This window comes from Sebastes umbrosus, chromosome 15 (assembly GCF_015220745.1).
Source record: "Sebastes umbrosus isolate fSebUmb1 chromosome 15, fSebUmb1.pri, whole genome shotgun sequence".
In the NCBI taxonomy this organism is placed as follows: domain Eukaryota; kingdom Metazoa; phylum Chordata; class Actinopteri; order Perciformes; family Sebastidae; genus Sebastes; species Sebastes umbrosus.
In genome coordinates, this window is record NC_051283.1 from 23,114,470 (window position 1) to 23,138,760 (window position 24,291).

The following is a 24,291-nucleotide window of genomic DNA, read 5'->3' on the forward strand; positions in this document are numbered from 1 at the left end:
GTCTCACTTATCTGCAGCGTATAACCACATCCTGATTGTCACCTTCTTTCTGCTCTTTGTGACAAATGCAGAATTCCTCCGGGGAAGACTGTAAGATGAAGCCACCGGAGCAGCTTTGGGGGGTTTTGTAATTCCATTTTTGCAAAATCAAGAGGAATATCCCATTTTCTTGTGAATCCCAAAGGCTTTGAGTGAATATGCTCGGATGCAAAAGGCAAAATTAACAAACGCTGAAAATATGCATCATGAGGATCATCACGGGCCGGTGAACTTGATCCAGGATTAAAGCAGCAGTGGGTAGAAATGGAGCAAATATGATTAAAAAAAAGTAGTGCATGAGACAGGTAATCTGAAAAAAAATCATGTGCTTCTGTGTCCTCCGGTGCTCCTAATGGTAGCTGCAAGATTTCACAGACCGGAGGAAAACAAGCAATCAGAGCCGAGCTTGAGCCTTGCCGTCTCTGAGCAGCTGTCAATCACTCGCGAAGTCCGATCAAACGGTCAAACTAGGCATTGCTGATCAACTATGAATCAATATACTGTTACTGTAATGCCTATTTCTCACCTCAAATGTTTTCTGAAACATCTTGTAGTGTACTGTTTAGCTGTAAAATGAGAAAGTTTGTGACCCGGCAGCCATGTTGAGATCAGTTGAGGAAATACCAAGCACCGCCCACCAGCCGGAGCAAACTTTCTCATTTTACAGCTAAACAGTACACTACAAGATGTTTCTGAAAACATTTTACGCAAGAAATAAGCATTACAGTAACAGAATATTGATTCATATTTGATCATCGCTGCCTAGATTGATTGTTTGATCGGAGTTCGCGAGTGATTGACAGCTGCCTCCGTTGAATGAACAGCCAATAGGAACGCTCTCTCTCTGAAATGACCTGTGATTGGCCAAAGTCTCCCGTCACAGGCTAGATTTTGCCTGAAAACAGAGCCATGAGGAGGTGCAGAAGTCTAGTTTTCTCTCAGAACACTTGAATTACAATATGCTGAAAGGTTATTATGGATTTTTTGCCCAATGATGCCAAAAACATTCTACCTACCATCGCTTCAAGTATAATATACTCTCTGTCTGTTAATGTCCACTCTCTCTCTCTTTCTCACACAGCAGTAGCAGAGGTGCTGCTCTTTTGACTCAGTGTTGCTGCAGGCTGTCATTCTGTAGTTAGAGGGTAAATCTATAGTTCAAAGGAAGCTGCATTCGTATTAGAACCAAAGTCGAGCGTTTCACACCTGAGCTGTCAGCACCTCATTAGTGCAATCCTGCCGTATAGCTTTTCTTATTTAATGGGCCCTTGCATGATCAGCAAATTACTGAGAAAGTATTGTTTTTGAGGAAATTCCGCGCCACCTGTACAACGCACCGGCCTCTGTGATCCTTTACATTAAGATATAAGTGCATGAATTACTTCACAAATTTATTTCACAGAGGATTACAAGCCCATTGAGAAGGGAAATCTTGGTAAAATAAAAGTCATTGCTGTTGTTTTAATGGCCGTGGTTTGGTTTTCCAACATGACCCCAAAGACTTAAGTTGCCATTTGAAAGCAAGAAAGCAAGATAAATGTGATTTACAGGCCACCTATAAATGAACTAATTCCAAATGAGGTGGATGTTTAGGTTCCACTCATAAAGGAGCTCCCACTTGTGACCTGTCAGCGTGTTTCTTGACCACCTATAAAAGCCCAAGTGTGTCTGAGATGACCCTCCTTGGCCCCGGGCCAGGGCCCGCGCGACAGGGGAAGGGAAGTCCTACCATATTGTTGTCAGAGTAGATCATCAACAGAGCACATGAAAGGAATGCATTCCAGGTTTTATGGGCTAAGGTGGCTGCTGAAGCCTTTGCTCGGGAGTGAATTCATGTACCCCATTGCAAGGATTAATAACGCAAGTCTCATTAGAGATCCTCGCCACCGAGACCCCTGGAGGGAGGGGTGCTGGGAAAAGAACCGAGTGCAATGTGCGCCGTGCCAGCGCGGCGCTCCTCCGCAAATCATCATCCTCGGGAGCATTTTTATTGGAAAGAATTTATTTCACAAGTTTATCAAAGATGTCCCTCAGTATATTTCCCAGTGTTGCTAACATTCAATCAAAGCAGTGGACCTTTAAACAAGGAAAGCTTATGTTACAGACATGCTGCTGTCTTCAAAGATACCAAGGTGACAGCTTTCATGAATTTCCATTTGGGTACATATTGCTTTCATCAATTACTTCTTATTTCCTTGTGTCTCCGCCATCTTGTTTGTGATTTAAACAGCACGAGGTTTTCCCTCTATAGCCCGCATGGACAAATGTGTAAAATAAAAGCTTCCCCGTAATGCATTTTTTACTCAAAGAACATTAGAATATGTAAAGTGTATTCATGTTTGATGTCGTGTAGGCTATTTCAGATGTCACTCTAGCAGAGCAAATTATCATGAAATGGGAATCTTCCCCATCTGCAACCAGTCAGTGAGTGAGACCCGCGGGAATTCTCTCTATATATGCAGCACGTTTGAATTCCTCAAAATACATTAAAGAACGGCAGATTGCATAAAAAAAACGTCGGACGCTACTTTAAGTCTCAGTGTCAGCATGATGCTGCATGCACGCATGTGTTTGTTTGCCTGTTCTGTGTGGAAGGAGCGGTGGATTATTGCAGGAAATGTATCTGGGGATATGTGAGCCCGATGCCTTTTGTGATGCGCAGGTTTTTCAGGGGGCAATGATAATCCACTGTGTTAAGACAAATCTTAGAAAAATAAGGTGTACTGGCTGCATTCAGGGGAAATAGGATTGGAGCTGCACTCACTGTATTTGATTCCCCAAGGCATGATAACATGATTTTTGGATTACTGCATTATAGGAAGTGTCACCCAGGGCCTGTGGGAAAAGCAGCAGCTACACAGTATGGAAGCAGGGTGTAGTTTTGTGCTCTTCTTATCTGACTTTTTATCCTCTCATAAATACATTATCTCCATGTACTGCCGTGCTTACAGCAAGTCTCCAAGTCTAGTAATGTTTTCCAGATGTTGGGGAAATGGGAAATAAATGCACATAATTTCTGTTAAATCTTTCATAAAGAGAGCTGCAGGAATGAGTCCTGAAACCCAGAAATTAGTTAGCGTTTTAGCACTTCTGGTTCTCTTGTCTCAAAGTCTGAGGCTGTTTTTTAAATTGTTTTTTGTAAGAATGTCAATCGATTAAAACAACAAGATAAGATAAGATAGGGACCCCTTTGAAAATGGCCAAGACAGTTTTTCCTCTCCCAAATTTAGCCTAAATTTGGAGCATTATTTAATCTCCTTTCTGAAAAGCTAATATGACATGACCTTCACTCACTCTAGCTTATAACAGAGCCCGCTGCATTGCGATTGATTGCGTTTAAGTGGTAAAGAAATTAGTGCTGTTAAAACGAATTTGCGTTAACACTTTATTATCACGTTAACTTGGACAGCCCTAGTTTATAGTTAGATGTCTGTAATAAGGTCTGTGGTTCACACAAGCTGAAGAGATTTTAACGTTTTGTTCTACGACATAAAATAAATCAATAAATACCGAACTTGTGAATTTTTAAGCTTTTACGTGACTTGCTAACAAGTGGCTAAATGAGACTGCTAAACGTCATCACGCCAAAAATCCCATTGGCTCTCTGACGAAGGAACCCGTGCAATTCTAACTTCTGTATTAGCCTACAAAGATACGTCATCCCTGAAGCACTCTATTTGGAAAACGAATACACTACAGCAGGGGAAAATGTAATTAAATACAGCAGGGTCATATTTTCTTCGGATTTTTTTCTTTGAACACTGTAAGCAGATCACTGAACTGATTTTGACACATCCGCCCTTTCACTTTCACTCACTGTGTCGTCATGAGAAGAACAAGAAGACGCTGAGAGTGGATGACGGCCGGATGGCCCGAGTCTCACCCTCATCCCCATTTTAGCATCAACCTTTGTTGACCCACTTCTCCCCGGCCCATCCTCCTGAAACACCAGAGGAATTGACATGAGGGACCAAAGCAAAATAGCAGGTGCTAAAAGTTTGACAGCGTAGACTGGATATATGTGTTCCCTGGAACGTGAGGTGTAAGGGAGGGTGGCGGAGTCGTATCGACTCGGCATTAAGCCTCCAAGATAACACGCCCTCTCTAACAGGAGAGTTGGGGTGAGCCGGGGCGGAGGGGGGAAAGACACAACACGGCCCCACACTTGAGCTCGTCGACCAACCAGTCGCGGCCAACCAAGACACAGCAACCCCAACCCAGCCCACCCCTGCTTCTCCGTCCTTTCCCATCGCACTATTACTGCCAAACAAGCTGGGCTTTTATCACATTGCTAACCCTGACTCAGAAACTGCATTTCAGGAGGACCCTTTATTTTTTTCCCTCCACTTGCCTTTTTTTTTTTTTTCTTTTTTGTTGGACAGATTTACACCACAGGAGTATTCTGCTGCTGCTCCTGCCTCAATGTGGTTAAATCAGTGAGTCAGAAGTGAGAATGTTTTAACACTTCTCTCTCCCGGTATGAAAGCTTCTAGAGCGACACAGAGGAAAGCCCTAACTGACTTACTGTCTACCAGCCAGAGGCATATGCTAGTGGGAGGGAGGTTATGTAGACATGATTAATGGTTTAAGGTTGACCCCCCCGGTGAAGCGGCGATGTTGCCTCGGCATCTTCTGTCTCCTCTGGGGAGCGGGGACTACATTCACAGTGCTAGGAGGCCCTCAGATGCCCCTCTCTGTTGAACAAAAAAACATTATCACAGCCCCATTTAAACCGGCAGTAGGCAGAATATTAGAGTTAATAATTTCCATAATAACCTTTCAGCATATTGTAATTCAAGTGTTCTGAGAGAAAACTAGACTGCTGCACCTCCTCGTGGCTCTGTTTTCAGGATTTAAAAATCGACCCTGTGACGGGAGACTTTGGCCAATCACACATCATTTCAGAGAGAGAGAGAGCGTTCCTATTGGCTGTTTGTTCAACGTAGGCAGCTGTCAATCACTCGCGAACTCCGATCAAACAGTCAACTAGGCAGCGCTGATCAACTATAAATGAATATTCTGTTACTGTAATGCCTATTTCTCTCCTCAAATGTTTTCAGAAACATCTTGTAGTGTACTGTTTAGCTGTAAGATGAGAAAGTTTGCTCTGGCTGGTGGGCGGTGCTTGGTATTTCCTCAACTGATCTCAACATAGCTGCCGGGTCACAAACTTTCTCATTTTACAGCTAAACAGTACACTACAAGATGTTTCCACAAACATTTTATGTGAGGAATAGGCATTACAGTAACAGAATATTGATTCATATTTGATCAGCGCTGCCTAGTTTGACCGTTTGATCGGAGTTCGCGAGTGATTGACAGCTGCTCAGAGACAGCAAGTCTCTGATTGGTTGTTTTCCTCCGGTCTGTGAAACCTTGTAGATGCCATTAGGAGCACCGGAGGACACCGGAGGACACAGGGGCACATGTTTTTTTTCAGATTACCTGTCTCATGCACTACTGTCAGGATATAGTGACCGTTTTATAAAAATAACTTATTTAATCATATCTGCTCCAATTCTACCCACTGCTGCTGTAAGGCCTCATTTATACGAACATTGGACACACTTAAGTCAATATTATTATTCCTTTCCATTGCTTTGTGCAATTAGATATTAAACTAATTGATAAAATGCCAAATTATCCTCTGAAAAGGCTTCTATTTTTTGCTCAGGAGAAACGCATCCAGCAGCCATTAGATATAATTAGAGACCACAGAATGCTTTTGTATTAAAACATTTGCAGCAATTTGGCAGCTGTATAATTTAGATGTACTGGATCATGCCATGCACATACATGAACACACACACGCGTGCTCGCACACACACAACCGTATACGCTCGCCGGCGCGCGTGCACACGCTCTCATATATGCACACACGGAGGGGACCTCAGTGCAGCGGACACCTTCAATATTGAACCCAGACCCGGGCCTGGTCTCTGTATTTACATGTAAATGGTCTACAACAATCTGCGGCCCCTCTCGTCTGCTCCGTCCCTCCAGCCGTCTGGGCCCGGGGAAGAGAGCTGCTAGTCAGATGGGGGGACCACATCAGATGGGCTCCCGCGGTTCTGGAGCCAAACGCTCTGAAGGGAGAGGGAAGAGGCTGCCTGCCTGGCAGCCACTGAAACAGCAGGGACTCCCACATATCATGGAAGTGGTCCATGGTTTGGTCTCCTTCTCTGACTGGAGAGCAGGGGAGAGATGCAAAGGGCTAAGCAAAGAGGCCCTCGTGTCTGAGGGCTAAGACCACAGCAGACGTTTAAGGGAAGGCCCACTCATGCGGTGGGACAATTTAGTCAGACTTTCTAGAAGGGGGCTGTTAACCTGGTCTCCTCCTTGTGGGTAGAGGTGTCATATTTGACAAGTGTATATGTGGATGTGGAAGGGTGGGTGTCAGTGATAAGAAATTACGAACAGCAGTGAGCGTGCATATCCAAGTCACATGGTGGAAGGAAGGAGCCTGCCTGTATTTGTTCCTTATGATCGTCTGTCGAGTGTTTGTGTGTCCTTCTGTGCTGGCGGGTCAGACATGGTGGAGGTCTAGACACACATGGACCAAACATTCTGTCTGACGGGGGGAGCGCTTGTTTCGAGGTTCATCCGATGGTTGTGGACCTTGATAGAACAGACCAGCCGAGACAGGCTGGACCCAAACCCAGTGCTAATGGTCCCAGACTTCGTTTCAAGAAATCTGGTGTTTATGTTGAGCTATTGAAGCCACTATAAAAAAATTCATACTTTCTCTTTCCATCATGTGTTTATGCACACAGTATGAAATGAATAATGTTTCAGTTTCTGAATGAGTTGAATAACCTGTAGTCAACTTGTAACGATTGAAAAGCGAAGTGTGATTTACTTGGTTTGCAAGTATTTGATGATTCAACTCATGACCCAGTCAGAGAGAGAGGACCTTTTCAAACGGAAAACAGATGCTTGCAGTGATTTATGGAAAATAATAATAATGTCATTTAAGCCCTGTGTCTCAGAGTATTGTTTGACAAACTGGCATTGAGCTCCGTATTAATGGTATAAAGGTACATTTTGGGAAATACATATATTTGTTTTCTTGCTGAGTGTTTGATGAGAAGACTAATACCACTCTCATGTCTGTACTTTAAGTATGTAACTTGAGTCAGCAGCTGGTTAGCTTAGCTTAGCATAAAGACTGTAAACTGTAATACTGTAATAACGCTCCAAATTTGGAAATTTGGAGCGTTATTTAGCCTCTTTCTCGACAAGCTAGTATGACATGGTTGGTACCAAAGGATTCCTTGTTTTTTCCTTCATATGATGCCAGTAACTTAACTCTAGTTTTAAAACTGAGCCCACTACAACCTCCGAAAGATCGAATAGCGACCGATTATGTGCCTCACTATTTCTTGCCCAGGCGCTCTAAGCCAAGAAATATGATGCCTTCAAATGGGGTCGTGTTTACCATGTTCACAAGAAGAGTCCCCCCTCTTGTAGTATTCACGACCGCGACGAAGTTAAATTTAAGTTAAGTTTAAGAAAGCTCTGTTGTGACGTGTTTGTTGACGTTGTCAGAGATGACGGAGGCCATGGAAGTTACATTTTTGGTGGATGATACATTAATATGTTGTAATTTTAGTCATATAGAGTTTTTCTTAGTAATTTTTTAATATGTATGAGGTAAATGTTGATATTTCCAACGGCCTCATTTTCCCCTCTTTCATTATGCCTTTGTATTCCCTACATTACCTTACCCACTTGTTAGCTTGCTTAATTGTTAGGCTCAGCGGCTTCACGCCGACAGTAACATTAACATTGCCGTTTCCTAGCAGCAGTGTTGTCACAACTTAACCACTCGAACGCCAAACATATCGTGTGCACAACTTCACAAGTCGTAACCGCAAGCTCACGAGTTCTGTTTGAAGGCAGCAATAGTCCAGCACATAACCCCCCATAACATGCTGAACTTTCATTTTTAAAATGTGTTTTTTGTATGGATTACACATATAAGATTTAACGTATTGGTGAGCTTTAGAGGTGCTGGTAGGTGGACCTTTGGACAGAGCCAGGCTAGCTGTTTCCACCTGCTTCCACTTGTTCTAAGCTAAGCTAACCAGCTGCTGGCTCCAGCTACATATTTACTGTACAGTCATAAGAGGGGTTTCAATCTTCTCATCTAACTCTTGGCAAGAAAGCGATCAAGTGTATTTCCAAAAATGCCGAACAACTCCTTTAACATAGTAAGTGAAGTCAGATTTAGTTTCACTGCATTTTTTGCTTAGTTTTAGAGTCTTCATTTTTGGAAAGCAGGGTCGAGGGGCACATAAAACCCATGACGGTGCAAGAAACCACCGAACAGTAACTGTCCTTCACAGTTCCGATGGAGGCATCGGGGCATCCCCATTCACCAATGATGACCAACCTTCAGTTCAACATATGATTCGGCAGAGGAGGACCCACCAGGCTAATACCTTCCATCCCTGGTTAAAGAATGTCCCCCACCTCCTCACCACGACCAACGAGCGATCACACCTTTTGTGCAGAAGCAGAGAAAAGGGGAGCCCCAGGCCGATGTGGTCTTCGTATAGCTGTGTGAATGTGAGTGCGTGTGTGGGTCTCAGTGTGTTTCTGCTGTGTGTGTGTGTGTGTGTACGTGAATAGCTGTGTGGGGGACAATGCAACACGTTAAACCAATGTGGGAGGTGTGAAGACAGGGGATCTGCTGCAGTCAAAATGAACAAGGAAGAAAAACTGCTTTTGCTTTGTTTTCACTTCTTGTGAAAATGCAATTAATTATGTTCATTGTTAGGCTTTTTGGTTTTGCTTGTTGCCTGTAGAGTTGTTGAATGACAGAATAATGTCAGAAATATTAAGGGGATGTGCATGGAAAGAACAATAACAGTTGCATGCACTAAAGGCCTGGCGTACACAGCCTTTTTAAGGATACACTAATAAGCCTAAATACAAGACTCTCAATGTTAAAAGAGATATTTGTGCACCATAGAGAACATGGGGAAAATAGGGGCAAATAGAGTCCATGAGAACTTGTCGACTATGCCATTTTGCTTTAGAAGCGATCTACGTAGGTGTTGGGGACAAGACTAGGGTTCATATCACCTGTGTGGTTAGCGGTGGTTGGCAATGAGTCACCCAGAGCAGAGCAGAGGAGTGAGTGGGTGGTCTCACACCACCATAAAGCTATTTTCTCTTTCACTTTCTCTACCGGATTTCACTGAATCTAATTCAAAATCACTTAGAGGGGTATTTTAAAGTCAAATTGTAGTGACAGTAGTGTTGTGTATTTTAGACATGTGTCAAGCGTAAATGTTACACATTGTGAGCAAAGCTACTTCCCTGCTATTAAAGCTCCAGGGGTCAAGTGCTGACAACCATCTATAGAAAGCCAAAAGGCTCACAAGCTCTTTGACATATTCATCAGTAAAACATTCAAATGCTTTCTGTTCACAAGTTACCACTGATATAACTTGCATATGAATACATATATACTGTATACTTTCACCTTCTGCAATCTGTTCTCATACACTGTTTGTAGCTATACCTACGAAAAATGACACTATAGTTTGTATATTCCTACTTAATCAATTCGTACGTAATCCACGTAATTGTGAGCCAGGGCCGATGATGTAGTATAAAGAGCGACCAAGGCCGCGTAGGGAGGAGGTCGGGGTGGATGGGTGGATCTAAATACACCGGATTTTCACCCAGGAGACCGCTGTTTGTACACCATGTGAAACCAGATGTCAATGTTGACTTATTTATCACGTAACTTCTGTACAGTAACGCCACTTCCGTAGTTCTTTTAACCCAAATATTGACTTATTTGTTCAACCAGGTCTAACTCCCAACTCGTCAAGAAGTGACGCTCGGGAAGTGCCCCTTGGCATCGGATACCAACAAATGGAGGCACCCTTTGCGACTGTGGATGGATGGGTCAAACAAACACAGGACTTTCAACCAGGAGACCACTGTTCGTGTCCCGTGTGAAACTAAAGGCAACGTTGATTTATTTAGTCACGTGACTCATTTGTGTCGTTAGTCCCGTGAGTCACATCAGTCGCTAGTCAGTAAAGTCATCAGCCACGACATTTTCCTAAACCTAACTGAGTGGCTGTGTTGCCTAAACCTAACTTCCTGTGAAAACAGAAGTTTATTTTGAAAGCACACTATGCATGCAACGAATGCACTGTATATTGACAAGTCGTCCCTGACACGTCCAAATCTAACGTAAGAGGGGTATCCTGTGCGTCGGTCTCCGATGCCGAGGGACACTGACCAATCGGTGGTACTTGACAAGTTGGGAGTGAGAATGTGTTGATTTGTTACGCAACATCTGTACCTAAGTAACGCCACTTCCGTTGTTATGGTTACACAAAACATGATCTTTTCCTAAACCTAACCAAGTAGTTTTGTTGCCTAAACACCAGAGGGGCTTGCACAGGCGCACTGATCGCTCATGTTATTGGACATTCATAGGAAAACTCACAAAAAATAGCAAAATATCTTTTCATAAGATATGATACGTACCGTTGTATGAGGATACGTTGCCTTCTGTGACTTTAGTAATATGGAGCCTTGATCTCTTGGACTCTGGGTACATTTCTTTTGAATGGAAATCTTCATTGATATCCACACCTCAGTCACAACAATCTGATGAAATGCGTTCCAGTTTTACATAACTTAGATTATCATTCATACAGTGAGAAAAGGGAATGACGCTTTCCATAATATGATAATTTAACATTTCATCATATTCCTATACAGCTCAGTAGTCCTATTTCACAGCTGACATTTTTACTTGCCATAGCAGGGAAAGTACAGGTGTTACTGATAACATTAACGATAGCTCAGTTCTAACAGTCTGACAGTGAGCCAGCATGCACAGTACCAGGTGATATGTCTTTGTGATGGCTGGTTGTTAACTAGTTACATCGATGTAAGTTTAATTACAAGACTTCCGGCTTTCTATAAGTGTCCATCTCGCTGACAGATCCTTTCCCTCTTGCTCTTAACTCGCTGTACGAGAGGCAATGGAAGAGCACACATCACATTCTTTCCTTAAAGCTGCAGTAGGTAGAGTTGGAGCAAAGCAATATGATTAAAACAATTTTATTTTTTATAAAACGGTCACTATATCCTGACAGTAGTGCATGAGACAGGTAATCTGAAAAAAAATCATGTGCCTCTGTGTCCTTACGGTGCACCCCGGTGCTCCTAACGGCATCTGCAAGGTTTCACAGACCGGAGGTAAACAACCAATCAGAGCCGAACGCTCAATAAGAACACTCTCTCTCAATGAAATGACCTGTGATTGGTCAAAGTCCTCCATCACAGGCATTTTTTAAAGCCTGAAAGCAGAGCCATGAGGAGATGCAGGCGTCTAGTTTTCTCTCAGAACATTTGAATTACAATATGCTGAAAGGTTATTATGGAATTTTTGCCCAATGATGCCAAAAATATTCTGCCTACTGCAGTGTCAAGCACAAAAACGTATAAAAAATTGCCAATAATGTGCAAGTTTTCTCAAACAATCTACGTAATCTGTCAGTTTGAATGTGCAAATGTCATTTGTTTTGTTTTTTTAAAAAGTACTTTGGGGCAATTTATGCTTTTACTGTGTCCAAGTGGACAGTGGAGAGATAAGAGTAAATTTGGTGAGAGAGAGAGAGACAGAACAAAGCTTGGCCACCAGTGCACCCTTCATTTGTTTTTTATTTTACCATCCTGTGACTTGCCATCCCGGTTTTATCTAAGATTAGATAGATGAGATCAGATGGCATATCAACCTGGCATATTGTAGTTTAACCTGAGCTGAAACCCCTCCCAGTTTTGCATCGCTCACTGACATTCTGCCAGTCTTGGCAGGGCCGACACGACTCGGGGTTCAACACAAGGGTAGGCAGGCATCAACCGACTCGTGCCAATTAATAGCGACCTGCTCTCCGCTCTTTGTAGCTCTCTTGAATCCTGCCATAAACAGGGTCACTAGTTGCTGCTTCCCCCCCTCTAACCCTAAACTAGCTTCACCCTGACTCCCACTGCAGGATGAAGTGTGTGTACAGTATGTGTGTTACGCTGCAGCCTGCTGGCCTTCCTCTGTGCCGAGGCCAGAAGGCATGCTCCCTGAGTCCTGCCAGCTTCTCCACAGTCTGGGGCCACTGATGTCAGAATGGCAGGAGCTTGTAGGCGGCTGCTATTAGTGAGTCCTCTTCACGCCGGATTCTGGAGTTCCATCAGCTGGTTGTGTAACTTGTTTCTTGCGGGACGGGGAGGGGGATGCATGTCTGTGTGTGTGAGTGTGTGTGTGTTCAGGAGGAGGGGAGGTGTGAGGAGTCGGGGGGTTAACTTTTGGCTCCAATCGGAGCAGCGTGAGTGGACCTTCATCACAGGAATGACATGATGTTAAGCTTTTTTGACGTCTGAGCTCGATTTTTGAGATAAAATACAGAACTGTGCTGTAAAATCAAAGCGTTGATTTTGATGAGAACACCTCTGAACAGCTGTCCTCCCCGCGTCCGTGTTTATGGTTCAGTCCTGCCTCCCGTATAGAGCAGCAGCAGGGGCGAACCATCACATTTGGTGCCCAGCGTGGGGGCGGTTGGTGAGCTGTCGAGCTCCAACTATCCCATGGAGCTTTTCTTCTGTCTTTTCAGTACAATTTTTGACTAACCTCATTTGCATCTGCTAATTAGATCCTGTTAGCATAATTCATACACATGACACCCTTTTGAAGCTAATGAATAGATACATCTCCAGACAACTCGCAAAGAGCATTTAATGAGACTCAAGTTAACTCACCATTACCGAGGAAGGAGGAAGTTGAAGAGGAAAAATCAGAGGCATTACATTTTGTACCTCTAAAGTCAGGTGGGAGTTAGATATTAAAAACTTGTAATATTTGAAACATAATAAATTCAATGACCTGCTGTAAAGGCATTTATATAAATATTCAATATTGCTTAAATTATGTGCGTTTTTTTCGTTTCACGCTGAATAAAAAGTTTTTTAAAAATCGTCAATCCATCCGTTTGTATTAAAGGACGCTACAGATGGTGGGACGCAGATTAGAACTGTGATACTGAAACCATCCATTTAGATAAGGTATATGCAAAACGTTGAATTATGAATATTCATTAGTAAAAAATGGAAAGTGTGATTCATCTTATACAGCTGGGTATAATTCACAGAGACAATGTGTAGAATAGAGCAGAGCCTTCCTGCCAGGTTTTCAAAACAGGAACAAAACTCCCCGTATACATGTGCATGTACTTCTATATGAGAGCTGCTGATCTCTCCATTATCAGGATGTGTTCCTGATGAGAGTTCACAGCTTTCACAGTGATCCCCCTTAGAGCCGGCTCACAACAGGAGGTATGTTTCTATACTTAACACGCAGCGCCTCAGGCTCTTTATTTCCAACTTCTCCTCTAAATAATCAAATTTGGTCATATGTTAAAGTACGACACAAGCTCTTCGCCTTTTTCTAAAATGTTTCTTTTTAACAATGCTCTCATATAAGGACTGCTCTATTTCATAATTACACAAACCACAACAGGAAACACAAAGCTGCCGTTTGTCTTGTCTACACTACAGTATAAGTGAGGTTCTGTTTTGTAAAAAAAAAAAAAAAATATGTCCATATTCAGCAGTGTTTATTTGGTTAATTCTATATTTTTACAGACTTTTTATTTCACAAATTAATATAATTTTGCTTTTGAAAAATTTAGCTTATGTTTTTAAAAAAAATATTTTTATTTAACTATGTCTATCAATAAAAAGGGACGCACTGATCCTACTTTTTCAGCCCTGATACCGATAGCGATACCTGGGCTGTGGGTGTCGGCTGATACCGCGTACCGATCTGATACAAGTGTTTAATTAATAAGCTGTATGTCTCACTGTGTGGAAGAGACTGATCATTCTTTTATCTGTGAGGCAACATCAGGCTTGACTTAAACATTGCTTTCCTAACTTTGTATAACAAAATGTAACAAATAAATACATAGATATAAATGTATAGAATTGATATTTATTATTAAAATATGAAATAATGCACCAACAACTTTCTTCAAAATTAACAGGAATTACAATTCAGGTGTAAAACTTTTTAATGCATTAACAAATTGGTCAAAACTTAAACAGGGATTAAAAACATAGAATTGAATTTAATAGAATGGCCTGTTGTTTTGATTCAGCATCGGCCCGATATCCAATCTGGTATCGGTATATCCCTATATATATATAAAGCATTATAAGAGTAAGAAATGTAATATGTTTAGACCCAGGTAATAAAAAGTGATTAAAAATAAATATTGTCTGCATCAGAAACACGTTTGTGGATTATTAAAGTAAAGTGAATGTTATTATGAAGTGGTTTCATGTTTAAAGCACCGACAGAGAAGCCTCTCCTTTGATGCCTTTAGGCACTTCTGGTTAATAATAATACGTTTGAGTCCTGTCGGGGTAACGAGTAACTCAGCAGGTCACTTTTCCAAGTTATTGGTTACTTTCTGAAAGTATTCGATCACTTTCATTTTCCTTCTTTCAACAAAAATTTGCTACAGAAAACCTTACTGGCAGCATAGATACTGTACATTATACTCTATATTAATAATTATAATAAGAGCTTTGAGCTGCTGAACCAAATGGGGAGATTTAGGATCATCCAGTTGTTGGGAGAGTTAGAACTGATTAACGTATTAATAATTAACATATTTGTTGTTATTCAGATCTTAATAGCAACTCCAGCTGCTTCTAACTTATAAAACCTTTATAAATTCATTCATTTGCGTTCCGATATACTTTCTTTTTAACTCTTTTTTTATTTGGTTGGTGGGTAAATTGAAAGTAGTAACACATTTAATATGATTATTTCTATCAGTAGTCAGGGCAAGATACAGAAGTAACTTGTAAATAATCAAAGAGCAACTTTCTCCAACATCGTTTGTGTCTTATGACTACAAACCACAAAGTCTTGTAATTACAATTTCAAATTCAAAACATACAGTCCTCCTCGTACTACGTTGATTAGCACAAATTGACAAACACAAATTCATTTTCCACATTTAGAGGCTGTAGCGTGGAGTGTTGGAGCTCTGCTGTCATTCTGGTGGTGGAGCTCCACCTGGCTGACTGAGTGAGGACCCAGCGGGGAGCCTTGAATCATCTCAGCTGAGGCCTCATGGCTTGGCCTGGCTGGAGCCCTCATGATGTGATACCATAGTGAGCCAGGCCTGAGTGTGTTTGTGCCGGCGTGTGGGTGCGCTGAGTCTGTGTGGCTGTGAGTCTGTGTGTGTGTGTGCATGGAGTTCTGTCTGTGTGAGTCCGTGTGCGTCTATACGTGTGTATGCATAGTGATGTGTGTACGTACACGCTTGTAAGTGTGTGTGCATTTTGAAAGTGTGTGTGCACTCGTGTGTGTGTTTGCTCCCGTCTGCTCCCTCCAACCGGTTGATCTTTCACATTTCGCACGGGCAGGAGGGACAGGAGGCTGCCAGGCTGCGCCCGGAGCCTGGGTACAGTACGGTTAGCAATGCCCGGCATTCATTAGCACCTCCCAAGCTGTCTGCACTTTTACCAAACGCTCTAGCTAGCTAACATGCACTGGCTCCCTGCTCCCTGCTCTCGTCACCCCAGTAAAGGCCTTCACCATGCACCATGTTGGCTCCGCTCAGCCACAGCTGAGGCCTCTAGTCTTGGCTTGGGCCATTTCAACTTTGTTACAGTTCAGCGCCGTGACACAATGGGAAGCCAGGCGGCTTTGACGGAGTTCACAGAACTTTATAGAGGAGGATGTGAATTCTCTTTTACACTTTTTCTCGAGTTACTTGATTCTCTGTTTTAAGGGACACGTCGGCGGAGGATATACATGGAAATCTACTGTGTACGATATACGTTAAATGATTACAGGAACAAGTTATTGGGCTAATTGGATCTCTACATTTCCCCTTGATGATCAAACCCTTGTTGTGGTCAATGACTAAAATCACTGGTCGGCTCCGGCCTACACACGGATAAATGAGTACACATCTCAAATTGTAATTAGTTAGCATCAAGCATGCCTGTTAGCTAATGATATGGCTATGGATATGGATGTAAATATTAACGGAAAGGTGCTCTAAATAGGGAGCAAGGGTGGCAAAAATTCTCACCCACCACCGCAAAGGCCGGGGTTCAGTACCTCGGAGAACACATTGTCAGTGATTGCTGTTGGGAAGCCGGTGAGGGATCACATTATTCACGCTGTTACTGTAACTCCTACAATAACAAAACAGTTTCATTTTCATACTTGCCAACACTTCCGATTTTTCCGGGAGACTCCCGTTTTTCATGCCCTCTCCTGGTTTCCTCCATGGGTCATAACTCTCCCGTATTTCTCCTGATTTATGACAAATTTTTGTTATCTTAACTTGTTTCTGGCGCTGTGCATCGTGTTTAAGCTTTACTATTTCCACCCGGACAACAATACAGCTACACCGTATGACGTTTCCCGGCGGAAGAGAGCAGTCTATGCCTCCGACACAGTGTAGTTTGAGCTCATGTTTGAGCTGCGCTTGCTGCTGGATTCAGTGTGCAACACCCGAAGTTGGGCTTTGCTCAATGTAGCGAAAAGCCGTCGTGGCGTGGCAAAAGCCATTGTAAAAGTTTAGGGTTTCAGAGCGCGGTGGTGCCGTTGTCGCGTTGTGTCTGAAAAGGCCTTCAGTGAGTGAGAGATGGAGAGAGAGACGGAGAGCGCTAACTGAATGAAATACTCAAGCAGGGGCAAAAAAAGGAATAAAAACTGATGAATATTAGTTTATGCCAGAGATTCACATGCTCATTGTGGCGAATTATTCAGGGTTTTTTTTCCTGAGAAATGAAAGTAAAATTAAAAGTTTAACTTAAAAATGCTGTTTCAGTGTGCATATTATTTTGTTATTTCTTTTAAAGTCACCAGAATGCAGGAAACTAAGTCTTTGAAACTAATAATTTTCTGGGGGAGGACCTCCAGACCCCCCACTTTGGTTTTGAAATCCTTCCTAATTTTCAGGTCTCAAGTACAGTATGTTCATTTTATGTTGGAAAGTGAAACCAAAAGTACTTGTAAACGGAAGGAAATAATCTCAAACATGCTCACATACGAGCATAAAAACCCCCTTCAAAATATATATTTTAAGCATGTGTAGCCAGAAGAGCCCTCTTACACATCCGCGCACACACAGTTGGCACTCTGCTGAGCGACTCACTTGTTTTTTTTTACACTTTACACGATCATATGACTTAATGACAGTTCTCAAGGAAGGAGAGAAAGAGCTAAAACATCTGACCCGTGCTAAGCTGTGATTCTACAGCAGGCAACATTACACGAGGTGTGTCTCACCTCATTACTCATCTCTTTGTTTTACACTTCCACAACTCCCCCCTCTCTCCCTCTCTCTCTCTCTGTCTAACTTTCATATGTTCTCTCTCTCCTCCTTCTCCTCTCATGTGATCCTCTCTCTTTCCCTCGCAGGCTCAACAGGCTGGGGATACCTCTGAGAGCTGCGACCGGGGTGCAAAGAACACAGCAGGAGTGGTATTCGCCAGTCTTGGCACGTCCCCAGCCAACTCTGTTAAAGCCTGAATATACTCCATATCGAGTGCTTCTGAGAACCCTTCAAACCAAACTTCTAAAACTCTTTCATGTTTCCTGAAACGTGTAGACATGAGAGAAATACCCCGGCATGGTTTTAGCATTATTGCCAGGGATCCATTGACTGTAGTGGCCGTACACCCATCCTTCTATGGTCACTAGCTTTTGGTTGCTATTGTTAGCAAACTTAGGGCTGTCAAAGTTAACGGGATAACAACGTGTTAACACAAATTTGTTTTAACGCCACTAATTTCTTTAACGCATTAACGCAACTTGCGATTTTTAAGTTATAGCGGGCTCATTTTTAAAGCTAGAGTGAAGATACTGACATCATATCAAACTAAAAACCTAAGGAATCCATTGGTACCAACCATGTCATACTAGCTTTTCACAAAGGAGGCTACACAACGCTCAAAACGTACACTAAATTTTGGCGTGGAAAAACTGGCATGGCCATTTTCAAAGGGGTCCCTTGACCTCTGACCTCAAGATATGTAAATGAAAATGGGTTCTATGGGTACCCACGAGTCTCCCCTTTACAGACATGCTCACTTTATGATAATCACATGCAGTTTGGGGCAAGTCATAGTCAAGTCAACACACTGACGCACTGACAGCTGTTGTTGCCTGTTGGGCTGCAGTTTACCATGTTATGATTTGAGCATATTTTTTATGCTAAATGCAGTACCTGTGAGGGTTTCTGGACAATATCTGTCATTGTTTTGTGTTATTAATTGATTTCCAATAATAAATATATACATATATTAGCATAAAGCAAGCATATTCGTCCACTCCCATGTTGACAAGAGTATTAAATACTTGACAAATCTCCCTTTAAGGTACATTTCGAATGGATACAAAAAATGTGTGATTCATTTGCGATTAATCACGATTAACTATGGACAATCATGAGATTAATCGCGAGTTGTTGTGCTCTTTCAGCATAAAGCGTGTCGGATGATAGGTCTAGGGTTCTCAATCACACTTAAACTGTGAAACAGTTCGAGCAACAGTTCAATACAATAAAGTCAAGTCAATTGTATTTGTGTAGCCCAATATCACAAATCACAAATTTGCCTCAGGGGGCTTTACAATCTTTACAGCCTCTGTCCTTTTGTCGCTTCGGATAAGAGAAAACTCCCCAAACAAACCCTTTCATCATTTATTAAAGTACTTTATATCTTGCTTGTCATTTTTACTGTATCAACTCTATTTGTATTTATTACTACCTGTTAATTTCTTTTGCTTTTTATGTCTTTGTAAAGCACTTTGTAACTTGTTTTTGCAATATAAATAAAGTTATTATTAGTATTATTCCTTAAACTTAAGAAGAAAAAAAACAGTATTACATTTGTCATATACATCTTAACCCATCCTAATCATTTAGGAGCAGTGGGCTGCTGTAAAGCGCCCAGCCTCAACGTATATGAAAATCTCTGTCACATACTGATTCGATATAAAACGTTAAGAACAGTTTCGAAACTGAAATAATAAGAGGGAAAACGTACTGAAACATCACTCTGCACTCACTGTACAGCCAAGAGCAAAAACAGCATGTTGTTTTTTTCCAGAATGACACAAGCTTAGTGATTCCAATTAATGGATCTCGCAACAGTACAATAGATACTTTCATTATAGTATAGGGTACCTCCTCTCCGTGGCAACAATCTCACACCCCCAAGCCGCTGCTATCTTGAGTTTGCAAATTAAGAGAAAGCAATCAGTGAATTGCGTGCAGGTAAATAACACCTCGCATAGAAATAATGACGCACAACAGGGTTTTAGTTCATGTAAGGTTGGATCAAACTTCCATCAACTACAGTACACCTTTTCCTTTTCTATAATTCCTGCCTAACAAGTTGTGTGTACACTTATTGAGCATTTTGCTTTCACATTTATTCCCCACCAGCTTAGAAGTATGTTAATTATTCTAAAAGTTTTAAAGGGCATGTGTTAAGGGCAATGTTTTATTCTGCGCTAACAAGCGTCATCTGAGTTTTAACAACCCACCAGCATACAGAAAGCTATCAAACAAGACATTTAAAATGACTTGGAGTTATCCGATCAATGTTTGCTCAACCGTAACCCTCGTAATTCACTCTCACTGCTAGTTGTCAGTCTAATTTTTTTCCAGCAGCACACGGGGCACCATAATGCTCGCCTGCAGGCTACCATAAATGCTGGGGGATTTTAAAGCGTACAGTAATATGGACTGAAGGTTTGTGCTCGTTTAAGACGCGCACCATGTTCCATGTCTGTTCCTTCCTGAGCAAATCCATCTGTTTCCCGGGTTCGCTGTAGCATGCCACGCGCCCTGACAAACACTTTTGGAGTATAGTTTGAGGCTAATCATCTGAATGGAAGACAACCCGAGAAAAGCTGCTCCGCCACATCCTGCAGCGGGAGGGGGCTAATGATATACGATAGGGAATGTATTTAACTACTGGGCCACGTCATTCTCAATACACTCATGATAGAGAGATAGATGGGGAGGGAGCAGAGGATCTGAAAACTAATTAACACTTAAGTGCATGACAAGGCTGTCATTGAGGAGTTTAACAATTCAGTTCCGTGGATTTACTAATTTGTATTATCTTCGACGTACGAACAGCGATTGACTTTTGATTTATTTACAAGCGAGACAGTTCTATGAGGTGTCATAAATCCTGTATTTATTTTTAAATTTAAACTAGTTTAATTTAATATTTTTCAACCGAGGAAAAAAAACAACAGAGAAAACAAGGTTTGTCACATGAAAGCGAGTGAGACAAAGCTGTTTTTTTGGATCCGCAAACATCCGCCGTGGCAAAGCTGCAAAAAAGGGCCACCGCTGACTTGAACTAATTTTAGGTGATGCCATGCGCACAGGACAACCTGCTGGGCCCAAAATGGGCCTTCGCCCATGCCATGACAAACAAGTGGTGGGCGCAAAAAGAGAAAGGGAAAATTGATAAACGCAGCAGCCCACGCCAGTTTTCTTTTCCAAGTGAACAATACCATCATTGTTCAGCAGGGGCTCTGGCACGGCTTCACATGGTGGCGGCTGATTGTTTTGTAAAATCAACAACTTAGAAAATAGATTTCTGAAATTTCTGGCTCCAGTTTCCCAATGTGGGTAGACTACATACATCTTTTTAAAACAATATCACCTTATCGCACAAGCTTAACGCAGTAGACAAATTATGTTTTTTAAAAAAAGACAATTATTTGCATATATGTTTTCTTTTTTTTTTTTATGTTATATATATTTGGGCCTTCATTCGCAGCCTGCATCACGTCACTTCTCTTTCTCTTCGAGCTCACCATGAGCTGTTTGGGCAGATGCTAAATGCAAACAGCGAACCTTGGATCCACCCACTCGCTCCACATTCAGCACGCTGGCCTTTGTCTGCTTTAATTGAGCCCCCCACTCCATTTAATGGCCTGTTTAATACTTATTGAAACAGAGCAAGTGCTGGAGGTTAAATACATCTTAATGCACCGCGTTAATCCTTTCATTAAAAGCAATGTAAAGCCGTTTGAAAGCCGCGAGATTGCCTCCATTAATTAGGGGGGTCTCTCTGCCCCGTTGCCCGGCCGAGCCGTGCGTCACCGCTTTCGAGTTTTGGGAGAGAGGGCTGCAGAAAAGAGAGGCCGCCGGCCGTGCAAACTGCTAATGCAACTGGCAGAAATGGATAAAAGAGGAGCCAGGGTTTTATTTAGCGAGGCGTCAAAAGGAACCGGTTGTACGAGCTTTAGTGCACCGTGCTCTTTGGTAAAATCTCACAGTTGTCGGTAGGAACGGAGAATAGGACAAGGTGTTTTTTAGATTTAAAAAAATAGGAAAGCATGTTGTGATTTTTTTTTTTTTTTAAGGCAACCATTTTTGTATCACACTTATTTTGTTCCTGTTTGTATCAATATTTCTTTTAATATCACTGATTTAAAATCATTGCAAGATCTGTATCTTGATTCGACGACACGATTCCCACACTTATTCTTTCAGCATTTGAATAATATATTTCACCTAGTTTACACTCGTGTTACGATCCTCTACCTTGAGACTCATTAATGCGAAACGCCAGTCGTAGGAATTTACCAGCTAGGATCATTTGTTTGTTTTTCACAGGGTGGAGAGTTGGCACCGCAACCATTTTGATCCCTGCGCTGCTGTTCCTGACTCCTGTACAGAATGACCCTCTTTCCATAGCGAGGCGGAGCGGGCCCAGCGCAGACTCGTCTGGGCTCCGAGCCATGCTCTACGGGTGAGGGCGTGTGGTCACAACACTCCTACGCCCCATATCCTACCCCCTCCTCCCCTCCCCCACACACTGCTTTGCTTTCACCCACATCCATCTCCTTCTACCTCCCATCCTCTTCCCTTCCGCTGAATGTTGGACTGACTGAGCGCTCCTCCTCCTCCTCTACTTTTTTTACTTCAAAAGGTTGCAGGGTCACGCCAGGTGACAAAAAAAGTCAAGACTTGCTTTAGTCTCCTAACATTACTCCAAAGAAAGTTGTGTCAGAAACAACTCTTAACCTGCACATTCAACATCCAGCTGATGTGATGTCACCAACGCACGCAGGAGAAGTCTGAGGCCGCTGAGGACAACTCCTCTCCGGAGTCACATAAGCAGATTGCAGTCATCTTGAACGCCGCTCTACCACCACCACCCGACAAACCAAACCACCCCCCACCCGCGTCCCCCGCCCCTGCTGCTGCACTCCGCTTTAATTTCCCGACACTTTGAAAGCTTTTCTCACTGTATATTTTATCACTTTTTCTTAAGACTTGCGCTCAGCTACGCCTCAGCTCCTTTTAAAATACAGAGCCAAAAAACAAGACAACTCGCTTCTTGGATTCTCTCTCTTTCTCTCTCTCTCTCTTTTTTCCTCTCTCTCATCCCATTGTGAACAGGCTTATTGGAAAGAACGCACTTAACAGAAGAATTTCACACTGTATTAGAAGAATGCATCTTTTCACACCTGTAAATATCTTGTCTAATCTGCTTGGTAACCAGCCCCTCTGAGGGAGGGCCACATGCTGTACAGCAGAGGGGCGACGGTGGAATTCGCTCCCGCTGCCAGGATGACAAACAGAACAGACCATAATATTACCCTGTACATTATAGAAAACTAACATATATGAAAAGCTGCTCCTTTTGTCTTCGTATGAGCATATTCATTCATCTTTTGCTAAAAAAGCAAAGTCAAATAAATAGCAGCAAACACCGTCTATTAATTCCTAACATGCGGTCGGTTAATGTTATGTGATTGAAGTGTGACAAAAAGTTGTGAGGTTTATTTTTTTTTTTTTGCGTTGCTGTTGTGATGGAGCTGGTAGATCTGGGGGCGTGTAATCGCACCGAGGTAGAGACACTCGGAGACAGACACACATTACATCTCGACGTGCCAACAAGTTCAGGAGTGAAATCCTGCGGATGCGAGCACATGTAAAGTCATCATAACATTGGAACAAGGTTATCTGAGAAAATGGCAGTTTATGTGGCAGTTTATGTTTTACCTTCATGAATAGAAAATATGCTGACTGCTTGGGAGGGTTTTTTGCTCATGCGCGGATGCGAAAAACACACAGTGAATGACGCGCACACTCTCGTATGAACACACAAATACACCCTGACACACAAAGCAGATCACCTTAAAATTAATACAAATATCACACTTGTTTTTTTTCTTTACAAATGTTGACAACATCAGATTCACTCTTTCAGGATCGTCTGTCGATGAGCGCGGATCTTTTGTCAGACTATGAGCATGAGCAGACACGTAGCTATCGATCAATCAGTCCATCAATTGACGTGAAGTGCTGTTGATGAACAGGTGATATTTCAACTGGACAAGTGTCAGCATGCCCCGTACACAACACTTAAGCTCCACTGCTGGCTCTTCGTTACCCCCTCCTATGGCTCTCAGATATCTCTAATTGTCTACAGGCTACACCTCCCACCCTCCCTCCGCAACCTTCCACCTTGCCCCCGGCCAGAGCAGGGGCAGAATGGCAGTCGGTCGGTGGACCTTGGGAGAGTGGTCTCGGCTGGGGCCCCCTCACTAACACTCAGCCCAATGTGTTAATAGATCCAATGCCATCTTATTTTCGCACTTCTGTGAGACGGCAAGGGGCGGCCAGGCGGGATCGGCAGTCTGCCGCGCTGAAAGAGCTGGAACAAGGGGAGGAGGAGGAGGAGGAGGAGGAGGAGGAGGAGTGGATGGATGGATGGAGGGAGGGAGGGAGCAGTGGAGGGTTCACAGCACTCTACCAGGGAGGTCATCGAGAAGGCAGGGGGCACAAGTTCAACTGTGCAACGAGGAATGATGGGATCCGTAATGGAAGGGTGCAGATGTGTGAATGAATGCGATAAAGTGTGGGTTGCAGCGGTGCACCGGTTTCACGGTATACCATGTAATGAAATTTGACGGTTATCATTTGCTTATCTATGGTATACGCTACTTATCTACACTATGCTTATCTACGGTATTGAAAAAACAAATGCAACTGGATGGAGAATTTCACCTGCATGTGCTCGCATCTCCTTATACCTCCTCGACTGCCTGTCAGACTCGTCAGGAAAGTATGAATTTAGCAGTAACGTTATTGAACGTAGCAGTGTGGTGTGTGCAAAATTAATTTGTTGGTGAATAAATGCTACAAC